The sequence below is a fragment of the Scophthalmus maximus genome, chromosome 15 (genome assembly GCF_022379125.1).
Source record: "Scophthalmus maximus strain ysfricsl-2021 chromosome 15, ASM2237912v1, whole genome shotgun sequence".
Classification (NCBI taxonomy): Eukaryota; Metazoa; Chordata; class Actinopteri; order Pleuronectiformes; family Scophthalmidae; genus Scophthalmus; species Scophthalmus maximus.
In genome coordinates, this window is record NC_061529.1 from 3376365 (window position 1) to 3390875 (window position 14511).

At 44.4% G+C, this 14511-nt stretch overlaps 1 protein-coding gene across 3 annotated transcripts in view; it reads left to right on the forward strand.

Annotated features, from left to right (window-relative positions):
* alms1 (ALMS1 centrosome and basal body associated protein) overlaps positions 1–14511 on the forward strand; it is a 53901-nt gene that overhangs the window by 13091 nt on the left and 26299 nt on the right. Inside the window, exons 4-5 of one of the 3 annotated variants that reach the window (XM_047327352.1) lie at positions 7138–7267; positions 10887–10963. The exons of 1 other annotated variant lie outside the window; for it this stretch is intronic. The gene's annotated coding sequence lies outside the window, so the exon portion shown is untranslated. The remainder of the gene's footprint in view (positions 1–7137; positions 7268–10886; positions 10964–14511) is intronic. One more of the 3 variants, XM_047327351.1, reaches the window with a different exon arrangement.

Genomic DNA, 14511 nt, shown 5'->3' on the forward strand with positions numbered 1-14511 from the left:
AAACAGTTTTTAATTTAGATTTAAAAGAAGACAAAGGAAGTCGGTTTCATCTGTGTACAGTAGCATAGTGGCTAACTGCAGCTTCACCAGTCCCCGTATAAGATGATGTAAGATGTGAGGAACCTTCCAGATTTATATTCTTCTATTATAACATATATATTCAAAGATGATGAACTTGCTAAAGGGGTCAGAAAAGTTGGTAAATGTCACCGGGTCTGGAATGTAAAGCCAATGCTGGAGTGGCTGACACCTGTATTCTCTGAAATGACCAGCAGGGGGCGACTCCACTGGTCAGTCTTTACGGAAATAACTCTTAACTCACTTCTCACTTGATTTATAATGTCGTATAAACTTTTGTGGTTTTGTGGTTCAATCTCTAGCTTCAAGATTTGGTATTTAAGAAAAGAACTATCAGTTGGAACAAAAACTTTGTTCCAACTGAAAAAGTTGTTAAAAAGTTGTTACTCAAAGAAATGAAACCTGTAGTTTACATTTTAGGCAGTGAGCCGATGTTTCACATAGTCACTTAAAAAGAGTCCGCGACACGAAAAAAACGAGTCTAACAGTTTCTTCCCTTGCAGCCCAAAAAACGGCAGCAAATCTTTTCTTTGTTCACATTATGTGCGGCCATTGTTTGACTCTGTTTACGTCTCGGTGCTATCTGGCCTCCACACAGGCTGCTGCAGAGAGGCAGACACATTTTGCAGGGTTTTTTTTTCTTCTTCTTGTTCCCCAGCTTCATTAAATGCAGTGATTCTGGCTTCCGAAGGGATAAAAAAAACAAAAAACGTTCATGTGTAAATACGGCTTCAGAGTGTGGTGATCACACCCAGAGGCCTCCCAGGCAGCGCCGTCTGCTGAGATGGGCAGGCGCTGCTCCCCCATTCATCACTGTCAAGTTGAATAGAAAATTAACAAATCCCTTAATTAAAAGACCTTTCCAGACTCGTGCGTGTTTGTATGTGTGTGTGTGTGTGTGTGTGTGTGTGTGTGTGTGTGTGTGTGTGTGTGAGTACTTATACTCATACCGTTGTGAGGACCATACAAGCATAGACCTTATACGGAGTGAGGACATTTTGGGAAAGTGAGGTCAGAGTTGGGGTTAGGCAAGGTAAGGGGACTAGGGAATGCCTAATGTCAAAGGAACTGTTTTAAGACATGCAACGAGGTCTGCACATTTTACTGAACTAGTACTGCCAACCCCCTATAGTAACATTTCCATAAAATGTGAGCCCCATGTGAGAATACTGCAGGATAATCTCCGAAAGAAGCACGGAAAATGATCCGGAAATGTTCCTGCTGTTGTCAACGCGTCCTGAGTCAGTCGGTCTCCAACTGCGTTTGTCCTATGTGGACATTTTCACGAAGTTCATGTCTTGATTAGTACACGATTGTGTGTGTGTGTGTGTGTGTGTGTGAGAGTGTGTGTGTGTGTGTGTGTGTGTGTCGCACATGCCAGCTGCACTGCTACATTGTGCAAGCCTCAACAGCCTGGCACAAGAGAAAAACACAACGTTCACTTCCTTGCACACAAATGCACGCACACGCGCACACACAGACACACACACACACACATTAAACCCCTGCCATTCCTGCTGCTGCATTAATTGCTTTAACTGCATAATGTGGTCAGCTGGAGCAGAGGTTCATTCTGGATCTCTGCACCTCCCCAGACACAGAGCTGGGTGGGGAGTCAGTTGAGGCTTTGATCCCTGGCCTCTGCCCTCCTCTCTTGGGAATATAGGACTGCATATCTAACGGTCCGTCCATCTGCACACACACACGCACGCACACGCACGCACACACACCCTCTGCCACCCGCAGACCCCAGCTCCAAGTGTCAACCCAACCCCAGACACGTGTCAGTGTCACCAGCAGCAATGAGGAATGCTAAACAAACCAAGGTCAACCCGAATTTAAGGGGTGGCTTTCGGACTGTCGAGTGCTTTGTCACGACCGCCAGCTCTCTGTGAAAGCAGCCTGCTATTACTTACCCCAAAAGTCCTTCCTCCTCCTCCTCCCCGCAGCCTGGCCTTCATGTTTTCACACGCATAAACACAATATCCTCTCGACGTGGTGGAAGTGGTGAGACTGAAAGGATTGTCGATCAATGTCCATAAAGCTTGAGACGCCGGGAAACCTTTAATATGAATATATGAATATGCACTTTGGATATTTTAAACTCTTGAATTGGGCCAGATTCATGTTAGACTCCCTATAAAAATGATTTCAGTACTTGCAAAAACTAAACAATTCAATCATTGATTTGTAAATTGTACCAAAAGATAATTAGATCAATATTTTGATAGTTGCGTTTCAGCTTCTTCAATGAGATGATATAATTATAAACTGAACATCCTCAGGTCTTGAACTGTTGGTCAGACAAAATTAAGTGATTTTGAAGAAGTTGCATTTAGTTGTATGAGATGCTGAGATACTGTGAGGAGCATTTTCCACTATTTTCTGACATTCTATGATTAAAAATAACAAAATTGTTTAACAGAGAAAACAAGTTTACTCACTGATTATTAAAATGCCAGTTACGTGCAGCCCTAGTTTATCAAATGTCACTTGTTTCATTCCATATTTAAATCATGAGATCAATTCTGAATGTATAAACTTCTTTATTTGTTGTATCTGTTTAGAACAGAAATGGAATATTGATCATCTCAACACAAGGGGTCCTTGTTTTTTGTTTTTTTTTACTATTACTGACTTTATGACTTTTCAAAGTAAATTTTTTTTAAACAATAGATTTTGCAGTTGCAAGTTCCATATTTGCAATATCTTAAACTTTACTCAAATTCAGTTTACCATCATCTAAGGTAATGAATAGTAGCAAATCGTCAAATTATGAAAGGTATTTTGGGTATTTTTGCTTGTAAAGTGACTTAAACGATTGATAATAATAATAATAATAATAATAATAATAATAATAATAATAGTTATATACAATGTCCTTTTCAGTTGATTGACAGAGTGATTATTGATTGAGTAATCACATAATGTTTAAACCCTAGATTAAATGACTTGGTTTGAAATGCTTCTATAGATTACACATATTATTACAGTTCGATACGGGACTTACAAACTCTCGGCTGAGGCCAGATGCCGTAACCAGACCTGTCGCCAGGACAGAGAGAGCAGAGCAGGGGGAGGACGACGAGGGAAGTTGTGGGGCCCATGGATCAGAAAACTTGTTAACTTGCCCAAATCTGCGGAGATTAGCGCGGGAAGTGGTCAAAGGGCTTAAAGTGTATCGGTACAATGGGGCCGAGGGGATTAAAAGTGGATTCGCTGAGCCCCTGCGATGCCCTTCATCTCTGGGGGTCCGCAGGCAGTGGACCTTTGTTGGGTTAACTAACGGCACTTCCCATGGACGCGGAGAACAGACCAATCCCTTTTTAATGATGCAGGGAAAATTCCATTGGCCCTGATTACCACAACGCTGTGGAGATCTGCCATTGTCCCACGCACCGTGTCGAGCTTTTAAACTGTGCAGCCAGGCGAGTGGACTGCGAGGCGTTTGAAGTCGACTCGTAGCATTGCAGCCCGGCAGCAATAACCTTCTCTTAAAACAATGTGATGATACGTTCATTTACTTTGGGGTCGGAGCATGATGCTAACACTAGCAATGCCAGAGCTTTGATTGCAAAATTGGCCACCCATGCCTGAAATATATGGGGTAGTACTGAGCTTTATGGTTTGTAACGTAGGTCTGTAAAGGGGTGAATGTGCATATGAAAGGTAAAAAGGTTCCATTGTAACCATCGAATTAATGTTAGATTGTCTCCCTGGTGATGTCCCGTTGTCCTAGTGAAGTGTATCAGGTAGGCTGCAGATTAACAGGGGAAACATTACTCCACATGACTAGGTTTTCATTTTTAAAACACATGCCTGTTGCTATGGATACCCCTGCCATCCACACCACTCCCACACGACACGCGGCTAAACCGGAGAAGTTTCGAAACGCTGATTTAAGTTTGAAAACTGAGACGTTTGGAAACGTTGACACGGTCACCCGCATTCGCCTTCTGATTGGTTCTCATCAGTCACAACTCGACTGACAGCGGGGAAATGCAAAACATTGTAGACACTTCCGTTAATACTAGTTCAAACCTTATCGTCGCTCCGAGAAAAGAAACACCATTGTCGTGTCTCGTTCCTAGTATTTTGTGTAACTAAGCAACCAACTTCGGGGTAGACAATCTGCTTCCTGTTTTCACACTAGTACACACATGCTCATTGTACGTGAATGGTCACATGACATGTGTTTTCAGGGGTGTTTAGCGTGGACGGGGCTTAATACTGATTCGGAGCTCAAACACTTGCAGATCTGACCTGCAGAGGCGAAAACCTCAACAGGAGGAACCAAGGAATAATTGACCGACTGATCAAAATATGAACAACTAAAGACCAGAACAGTTTACAGTCATCCGTAAATTTCGAAAGCTGCTACTAACTTGTCTCCTGTCTCTACCTGGCATCAACATGCATCATGAACTGACAACTCTTAAGTACACGAGTTCACACCGGGTGTGTGATGTTCCCGATGTGAATGAGTGGGTTTATTGCAGCTGTGTGTGCTGTTGTGATAGTATCAATAAAGCTGCTGTTCCAGTTCAAATGCCCACCACTCGCTCACCTGTTTTCTTACCTGCGAACCCCATCTTTACACAGATTTGTTTTTGCCAATTGGATTGACTCTGATATGCTGTAAATGCTATACTCATGCTATATTCCTCAACAATTACGGTCCCGATTGTGGTTTATATGCGGTACACTCCATACGCGTCCACCACACAGACCATTAGCTCTCAGCGGCAGATGTGTCTGGTCTCACATTAGCTCGCGCTCGGCCGTCTCCTGTGATCTTTCGGCTATGCGGCCGCTGTCATGTCAGCAATCTCCCATCTCACATTCAGTTTTCCTGAAACTGGATTAGAAAGAAACTGAACACTTCTTGGGAACGGATAAAACACATTCGGGTTTCATTGCCGACATGGCTGAGTGGCATTCTCAGTTACATGGTACACGGATTCTACAATATGTTCGCCATTTAAAATCCAACTCTGTTCTTTTACTCGCTGTTTTTGTTTGTTGAGACAGAAGTTTTAAGTTGACAATGAGGGGGGTGATGTTTTGTTTTGAGGACAAGGCTGAGAGATAGATTTTTTAAGTCTAATAATTGTCTGTTTTACATTAAAATGATTAGGAATGACATAACACAACGGGGGGAATCATCATAAGTGAATATCACATGCAAGTGTGTTCGTCTTGATCAGATTTTAACCTCAGGTATTTTAATAAGAACAAGGTGATTGATATACAAAAGAAGTTAAAGGGACAATTTCCATTTTTATTGGCCTTTATCATTGGACGAACTGTTATTTCCCAGGTTTTTGTCTTCCAGCACTTTTTCATCTGACATAGAGGTTTGGTGAAAATCATTCAAATTTTTCGGATCCGACATCAAATCCTGATATCTGGCATTTGAAGTCACTGGGACATTTTTCTGCTGCAGAACTTCATTGTCGGTTCAGGAATTATACCAAGATGATGTCATGTTTTCAAAATCAATACCACTGAAGCTACACTGTAGCTTAGCCTAGCTGAGCATGAAGTAGTGGTGATTTTAGTACTAGTTTTGATTTAGTTTTGACAAAAAAGTATATTAGATTTAGTCACATTAGTTTTTTTGTAATGTTTTTTGGTTAACAAGAACTAACAATATTTTAGTCTCATTTTCATCAGGCATTTTTAAATTTGTATGTCTTTTTGAGGCCATCTTTGTTGTGTACCGTTACCGTGGTTACACGTGTTGCTCTTCACTCCATCGCCAAGGTTAGTGGAAAATACGCTGTTTACTTATCGTCCCTCACAGTGTCAATGTCACGCCACTCCGCAGTAAAACAACAGACTAGACCCTTCACAGTAAATTCATTTTCAATCTCTGTCGGTTTGAACAGAATCACACTCTCTCTCTCTGTGTCTGTCTGTCCTGCAGAGGCTGAAATCACTCACTTGTTAATATAGGAAATAGATAGATAGATAGATACCTGGCAGTGGCAGGCCGGTTTAAACATTCACTGAGAGGGATTTGCTGCTGTCAGTTGACCCACTATCCCATCTGCAGAACACACACACACACCGGTGGACCCCATGTGCATATCAGGACAGGCCTGGCAGAGTAAAGGGTCGATATACCACACAGGACCACAGATGGGTCCCGGCACAGTGGAGCTGGTGGCTGGCGCTGCAACCTGGGTGCCGGCCAGATGGGCCACCCTGAGTGGGGCTCTGCTTCACAGGCCCAAACAGGCCGATCCTGTTACTGTGGGCCAAAACTGGAGTCTGGTTTCACTCTCACACACACACACACACACACACACACACACACACACACACACCAGGGGAATCCACATTATCATGCCTGACTGTCTCAGGCTGGATTCACCCTCTTGTCTGTGTGTGTCTGTGTCTGTGTGTGTGTGTGTGTGTGTGTGTGTATTTGTTTTCACCTGTGTGGTTTGTCAGATGTTTTCATTTGCTGTTCAAACCGGAAAAAAGCTGGTTCCATGTGGGTTCCCAATGTTTACATGACAAAAAACTTGAATTCTTGTCTTCTCCAGTTTCTCGGATAGGGGAATGCTGGATGTGCAAGCAGCAGAACAGTTTTTTTTTTTCGAAGGCTCAAAACTGAGATGCTTTTGTTCTAAGACGTGCTAAGGTCCGTGTTTAATGTTGTTTTTAGGTTTGCGCGCTGCTTCCGCTAGAATGATTTCAGTGAAAAACTTGCATCTCAATAGCCGTGGACCCCTACTGGCCGATATCTAATATTCAATACATTTCAAAATAATATAACTGGTAGCTTATATTCAGTCTTGTAATCTTTTTGCATAAATGCATAACTTCAATGTAAAGTCAGGACATCCACCCCTTTTCAAAAAAAAAATCAGATCCTAAAATGTTAATAGGCAAAGCACCAAAAATTAATTTGCTTCTGGATCTTCTCATATTGAGTCTTGAGAATTTAAGTTTTTTGAAGTGAAGCAGGGTGTTGGCGAACCTGCTCTGAAAAACCATTCCCAGAATAAATCAAATTAAAAAATCAGATTTTTTTTTCTTCTTCTGTAGATCAAACGTCTGGCAGCAGTTCATCCATTCCTGTCAAAGTGACGTATCTGTGGCAACAAGCACACAGTCGTCCCATATGGCGTCCTATCTGCTTTCACCCTAATGCCTGAACCCGGCGTGCAGGTCACATGTAGGTATTTTCCCGTTTTCTGTGTCATCTGTTCTACGGATGCCAATGTCGGTCGGTCGGTCGGTCGGTCGGTCGGTCTGTCGATTCACTGCTTTGTTCCTGATGGAAATATCTCAGCAACTATCGGCTCCATTGCTATGAAATCTTCTGTAGACGTTCATGTTTCCCAGAGGATGAGTCGTACTGACGTTGAGGTTTACATTTGTGGTCCAAAATCAACTGGACAAAAAAAGTGCAATAACTCAAAAAATACTAAATCAAAGAAAACTATTTATTTTCAGTCGTCACCAGTCAGTAAATGTTAAATCGCTCGGACAGGATTTACAAAATAGTAGTAGAATGTGTGATTTATTCTGTGAAATGAAATGACACAGTTGTGACTTGACTCGTGATGACACCGTGAGGAAGAAGCCCCGGCCGACCCCATTTCACGATGACAAATGTGAGCAGCTGTAATCAATGTCGCATTTTTCAGATGCCAAATCGGCTGCATTGACTTGTCATTCACTCTCCAACCCTTTTATTTTTTCCAGGCCTGCAAATTATGTTTCTACGTTAATAATGATAGACTCATGTGGGTGGGTGGGGGGGCTGCTTAATGTCGTGTGCTGCCAAAAAAAAGAAATGGATTTCCATCCACAGTAATATAACCCGTCCTGGTGTTTTGACTGACAGCTCTTGAAACAGGATGAACGAGAGCCGTCTCCCCAAGGTCAAGGTCACGCTCTGGGCTGATTTGGGCTCCGAGCTGCTTCTTATTGTCAGAAAGCATCTTCATTTGAAATTCACACTGCGTGTAGTCAGGTTTGACTGGCAGCACAAGTCAGGTTAATGTGAGGGGGAGTGGGGGGGGTTGTGATATTCACGAGGACATCATGGATGGCTTTTCTTACCTGTACACTGATTTCCACATTTGGGTGATTAAGTTCATAATTTGGCCCCGCTGTTACATTAGCATGTGATTATCCTCGGCGTCCTAAGGAGACGAGCATATTTAACTTCTTGAGGACAAAGGAGGATCGCGGTGGTCACCGGAGTCTCTCCTCGGATGCAAAAAGAAAAAAACAAAACATGGCGGCGTTCGAGGCCTGCTCGCCTCAGTCCGCCCTCCTTCCTCTTTTCGCTCCCGTTTCCCCCTTTTCTCTCTTCCTTCCCCTATAGCAAACATTTTCTCCCCGACTCTTTTGTTTGCCAAGATCCAGGTTGCCATGGCTACCAGCCCCGGCCCGCTTTTATGAGCACCTCATCCCTCATCTAAATATCCTTAGTTATCTATGGTAATGAAATGCACACGCCATTATCCGGCTTAATGAAATACACTCTATTGTCTGTGATTAGCGGAAGAGCGTTTCTTTTTTTTTATTTCTCCGTCGCCCCGTGTTAGCGTTTCCCAACTGCACCACCACCACCGCCGTCGGAGGCTTCTGGGGCTCCTCTCACACTCCGCTCTGTTGTGAGCTTTTGCACAGTAGAGAAACAATGTCCAGTTGCTGTGAGCAGCTCTGCTATGCAGCTACAGTGGCTGTTTGATTGCACTAATTGGGCTGTCAGCGCTGTCTCCGCCTCGTGATGAACCCGCCGCTGCTGCTGCTGCTGCTGCTGCTGCTGCTGCTGCTGCTGCTGCTGCTGCTGGGAATTCAGCTTCCAAAGCTAGTGCAGACTATGAAAAACACACCCCACAAGAACTGATTATGACAATAAAATCTTTACATATTCCCTGATAATGACAAGGGTAGAAAACGTAGCAGGCTGCAAGCGGAGCCACACTGAGAAAAAAACCAAACAACATGCAGAAAAAGAACATCATTATCTGACAGAATCAGAATTTTTGTGGCTTTGTGTGTGTGTGTGTGTGTGTGTGTGTGTGTGTGTGCGTGTGTGTGAGGAGGAAAAAGGGGCAAATCAACTCAGTGCTGTCGTCGTCGTCGTCGTCCGCGGTCTTTGAAATCTTTTGAAATGTCAAGAGCATCATAAACAGATACGCCATAAAAAGAATGTGCATCTGATATCTCTTGTTTCCCCCCTCGGTGAGAAAAGTGAAAATAACGGCGGTGTGTGTGTGTGTGTGTGTGTGTGTGTGAGTGTATGCCGCTCACTGTTTCCAATTCAGGCCGGGGTAATATCTGCAGATTGGGCGGTTAAGTCACTCTGCATTTCATGAGCCGCTCCTGTCAGTAACAGTTATCTCCTCACTGCCCTCCGAGGAGTTGTCGAGGTGAAATGATTCTCTCGAAGCTCTGAATAATGCATGAAATTACGTAATGCAAATGGAGGCTTTATTTCCCCTGTCTCTCGCAGACGCCAGGGCCGGGACCGAGGAGGGGGGGGGGGGGGGGGGGGGGGGGCACTGTATTAGAACAGCAAAGGACAAACAGTGGGAGTCCCCCAGAGTGAAGGAACTACAGCAGAGAGCGATAAAGGTCGACAATAAAGAAAAAAACAAAACCAAAACAACCCAGAGCTTCTCTTCACACGCAGCCTTATCGAGCACGAGTCGGGAGATGTTGCCACACTGCAGAGCCGAGCGAAAGCCGTTCACGGGGGCTGCCATGGGAGGCTCATTGTGTGAAGGCGGTGAAATATTCATTAAGCGACAGCCTGGCTGGGTTTTCCACACCAGCGCCTTGCCTATAAACACGAGCCCAATCAAATATAGATAATAACGGGGAGAGGGAGACCAAGCATGCGCGCGGAATTTGATCAGAGTGTCACTCGCCTTATGTATGCACCAAATTAGGCTCCAATAAACTGTTGTCAAGTCCCGGCTTCAACAAGTAGATGAGCCTTCCCCACCGCCTCGCTCTCCTCCTCCTCCTCTCTCTCTCTCTCTCTCTGGAGTGGGCAGACCTGAATGGCATTAATTGGCCCCTGAGATGACGGGGCAGATGAAAGTGAGGTGGTGGGGGTTTTTTTGCTGTGGGACATGGGGGCCGGTTACAAAGGGGAGGCTGAGGACGGCTGGCAGGTCTCACCAAACTTCAAAAGCAGATAAAGGACCTTTTTATACAAAAGATCCTCTTTTTTTTTTTTCTTTTTTTTCCTACCTCTTCCTTTTTTTTCTTCTCTGCTTAATCTTCAGATTCGGGGGCTTTATTCGTGCCAGCCTCCCTTTTGTCCACCCTGTGTCAGCTTTTTCAACGGCAGAGGATTAAATTGCTGTTGCGGAAATCATTGTTTGTGTTTTCTTCCGACCCGCCGCCTCCCATTGTCCCGCGACATAATCGACCACTCTGCGCCAATACCAGAGGGTCTATCTCTTTCCTTTCTAGTGCCAAGTGAACAGTGCACGGATCTGGTCACCTTGTTTGTCCGGAGACACAGTGGCACAATGTGTTGTTTTGTTTAGGCAGAGTGCTCTTAACCCTTTAAGTGGCTTCCTTCTTTCTCTTTGTGGGGGGGGGGACAAGGAGCTCGGAGGAGAGATGACACTGAGCCGACGTGAGGTGTTTTTTTCTTTTCTCCGCAAACAAAGAAAGGTCCAACAGGAGAAAATGGAGAAGACATTGGTGCAAGGGGAATATATTAAACATGTTGAGGATTAGGGAGGGGAACCACACAAAGAAAGCTAAATAAAGTAACGCAGCTTCCTTTCCCATTTATCCCTCTTCCCTTCTGTCAGGTCCTGTAAAAAGTCCTGTCCATCCCCGGAAACCTTCTTCACCCTGCAGCCCAGATTCCTGTCATTCTCCACTGAAGGTATTGGTCTGCAGCCGCACAGCCAGCGCCTCCATCTGCCCATGAATAGGACCAGTCACATTTCTGATAGCATTTAATGAAAAATCCAACCGGGGCTTTGGAGAGGAGAGAGGAGGGGAAGGGAGGGGGATGAAGGGTGGATATGGAGGGGGTGGGTTGACACAGGAGTGCTCAACAAAGAGTGGCTTTCAGTGGAGTGGAAAGCGTAGATTGCTCCCTGCTCCCTCCTCGCTCTCCCATTTACCCTTTTTTTTTTATTTGATTCAACATCAAAAATGTGCCAAATGACTCGGAAGAAAACCCCAGAGGTTTTCAATGGGCATGTGTGTGTGTGGATGGATGGTGTCCCACAAAGGGACAGGTGTCTTGCGGTTCAAGGTGGCAGCGGGGTTGTTGAGGACACAAAGGTAAAAAGCAAACATGCGGTGAGGCCTCAATTGAGGGAAAGGGGTTCTCCTGAAATCAGGGGAAGAATCCAGAGCTTTGTTTCTACGTTACACACAAGCACAAATCAGGCTGATGTTACACCTGAAGAGAAGATTCTTCAATATCTCTAAAACCTTTTCAAAGAGAAGGCCAGTGTCACTTTCTGCCGTCTCAGCCCCCAAGACTCTTTGGTTCTCAATAAAAATGTACTAAAGAACCTGACTGATATAGAAATTCATATTATATCATATATATATATATATATATACATTCATTGTCTACCGCTTTATCCATTTAAGGGTCGCGGGGGGGCGCTGGAGCCAATCCCAGCTAACATTGGGCGAGAGGCGGGATAGACCCTGGACAGGTCGCTAGCCTATCACAGGGCCACATACAGAGACGGACAACCAGTCACTCTCACATTCACACCTACGGTCAATTCAGAGTCTCCAATGAACCTAACCCCATTCTGCATGTCTCTGGACTGTGGGAGGAAGCCGGAGAACCCGGAGAGAACCCACGCATACACGGGGAGAACATGCAAACATCCACACAGAAAGGCCCTGGTTGAACCGGGATTCGAACCCAGAACCCTCTTGCTGTGAGGCGAAGGTGCTAACCACTACACCACCATGCAGCCTATTTATTTATTCATATATATTTATATATATATACAGTTAAACTGTAAAATATCAAGCCTCACTTTAATGTTTTTTGTCATAAGGGTTTGATAACAACATCTTTGGAATGGTTGCCATTTTTGAAATTCTTTCATATAGAGTATATATATATATATTTCGGCTGATATATCGGTGTGGGAAATGTTTTCCTCCCCTCAAAAATCAATATCGGTTGGGTCTCCATTATTTACACTACACAAAAAAGGTTATATTGTTTCATGAAGCAGCTGGTGACTGTAGTATTTAGGAAAATGGAATGGAAGTAGATAGTGTAATTGATGGGGGCTGTTTTTCATTTTCATATTAATACACATTTGGTGCCTGGTGAGTATTTACAGCAACTGAATGGAAATATGTGTGTGTGTGTGTGTGTGTGTGTGTGTGTGTGTGTGTGTGTGTGTGTGTGTGTGTGTGTGTGTGTGTGTGTGTGTGTGTGTGTGTGTGTGTGTGTGTGTGATTTCATCTTTATCTTCATTACAAAAACAAACTGTAGTGATCTGGTGATATGGTCAGGTGTTATTTTCTATATCATGCATAAGAAAGTGGGTGTCTCTCTCTGTGTGTGTGTGCATACGTGCGTGCGTGCGTGCATGTGCCCCCTAGTTCAACAGTGTGATTCGATAGTTTTTTGGAAAACAATGGAGCTCGGGCCCAGAGGAACAAGATATTACCACACTCTGTGGTTAGTTAGTTGGATCAATTCATTGTGTTGTTGTTGTTGTCGTTCACAGCAAATTTGTGTCTTCCAAGGACATGCAATGGTGTTGAAATCTCCTTTTAACATATTTAGTTTTTTAGCACCGAAAGCAGCATTGTCTCTCTTGGACGAGCGTTCAGGTTCAGGTTCCTTGAATTTTCAGACAATGAAACTCTAGAAAATATCAGGGAAAATTGGGTCCGGACCTTCTCCAGAGTTTTGTCTTTTCACAGAGGACGAACGTAGCAGGAGATCGTCAGAGTCAGACGCGTTCAGACCATTCTGTGGCGTCTGGGTGAAGCATGAAAGAGGCAGGACAGGACGATAATTTGTTTAGTCATCAACACGTGCACTCACTATGAATATATAAATATATTCCACCCTCCATGTTTTCACAGACAGTAGGAACCCTGGATGATGAAGTTATCCATCTCTCTCCGTGTTCCCTCTGCAGCGGGAAGCGGCGGATACAGATGGTCTTGCTGCTTGTTGCCCCCTGAAAATCCTCCTCCTTATAATCTCGTCCATTAATCACAATCATAATCGTCAGGTGAACAGTGGGCTCCAGGAAAACTTCAACAGTGACAGTTGGATAGTGTAAAATTTTGAAGCAGCGATGCTCTGGGGGGGGGGCCCTTACGCGCTGGGATGTTTGTGACCAACTAGAGACAAATCCACATGGACACGATTAACAAAACTCTTAACAAAAAAGGGGGGGAAGGTAAACATTTTTTGGTGCAACTGAAAAGCAAAATTACAGTTAGAGGAGGGGAGAGGGGTAAAGAGCAGTGAGAGGGGGTAGATTTACCCCTGCACAGAACCCACTGAGGGAGCCCTGCAGTCCATGTGCTCGTCTGAATGATGATTAACTGTAATTACCTAAGCCGTACCTGGCCCCCGCATGCCAGGAGGCAGAGCCCAAGATTAATGGGGGCTCTGCCGAAAACGGAACAAAAGCTCACGTTTCCGAGGAAATGAATCGCTCCGGTACTAAGGGGTCCTCACGTGGTGCGGCCCGGCCCGGGCGCACCCCCCTCCCTTAAGGGGTAAGGTTCATTACAAACGGGAGGAATGGATGGATTGGATCCTCTGCTGCAGCATTTTCAAACATGGGGTGGAAAGCGAGAGGAAGTCTTAAATTGTCCCAGACATCCTGGTTTGCTACTCAGCCTCGAGAACCAGAGAGGAGAGAGAGATAAACAGCCTCCTCAGTGCTTCTTAATCGGGCGGTAAACACCACACAACAAACTGCCTTGTTTGCCTTGTCTGACTCTCACACACACTCACACACACACATTAAAGCTATGCAGGGTGCAAACCGGTTAAGTAATGAAGATAGATTCTATGTCGATGCCTTCAAGGAATGAAGGCCAAAAAAAACCCCTGCAGTGAATCACCGTGTCGTTAGCCGTTCATAAACCCCTGTCCTTTTTTTCTTTTGTTTTATTAATAATGGATGGCTTTAACGGAGACGCCGACACGCCGCTCAGCATTATCTGCATTAAAAAGGAAGCAGGTTCCATTTGCAACAGGAAGCGTGGCACAGGTTGGGTTGAAGTTGTGCCTGTGGGGGCAAAGTTTTATTACAAGTGTCTCCTGTTATAAATCAACGTACCGAGAGGAATACCGCCGCAGATTGATGGCGACGTTATTTCGTTCGGTGTTCTAGATGTTAATTTATGTTTTTTTTGAGAAATTAATCACACGAAAAACGCAAAGAAAAATAACGGAATAAAGCGGCTGGA